Source organism: Lupinus angustifolius, chromosome LG05 (genome assembly GCF_001865875.1).
Source record: "Lupinus angustifolius cultivar Tanjil chromosome LG05, LupAngTanjil_v1.0, whole genome shotgun sequence".
In the NCBI taxonomy this organism is placed as follows: domain Eukaryota; kingdom Viridiplantae; phylum Streptophyta; class Magnoliopsida; order Fabales; family Fabaceae; genus Lupinus; species Lupinus angustifolius.
In genome coordinates, this window is record NC_032013.1 from 11,131,705 (window position 1) to 11,131,987 (window position 283).

The window sequence follows — 283 nt, forward strand, 5'->3', positions numbered from 1 at the left end:
AATGGTTTTTCTAGAGTCAGTAACCGATTACCCACTTTGAGTAACCGGTTACTCAAACCTGCTGTTTGTCAATTTTAAAATTTTAAATTAGAGTAACCGATTACTCAGAATGAGTAACTGATTACTCCAAGCAGGTATTTGAGGGAAAATTGCATTTTTCAGAACCTCATCTTCTTCCCTCTACTCTCTACTCGTGGTCAACCTAGAAATCTTCAATTCTTAACATTTTTGGGTGATTTTTGTGTCCATTCATATCACATTGTTCATTCTAAACACTTCTACA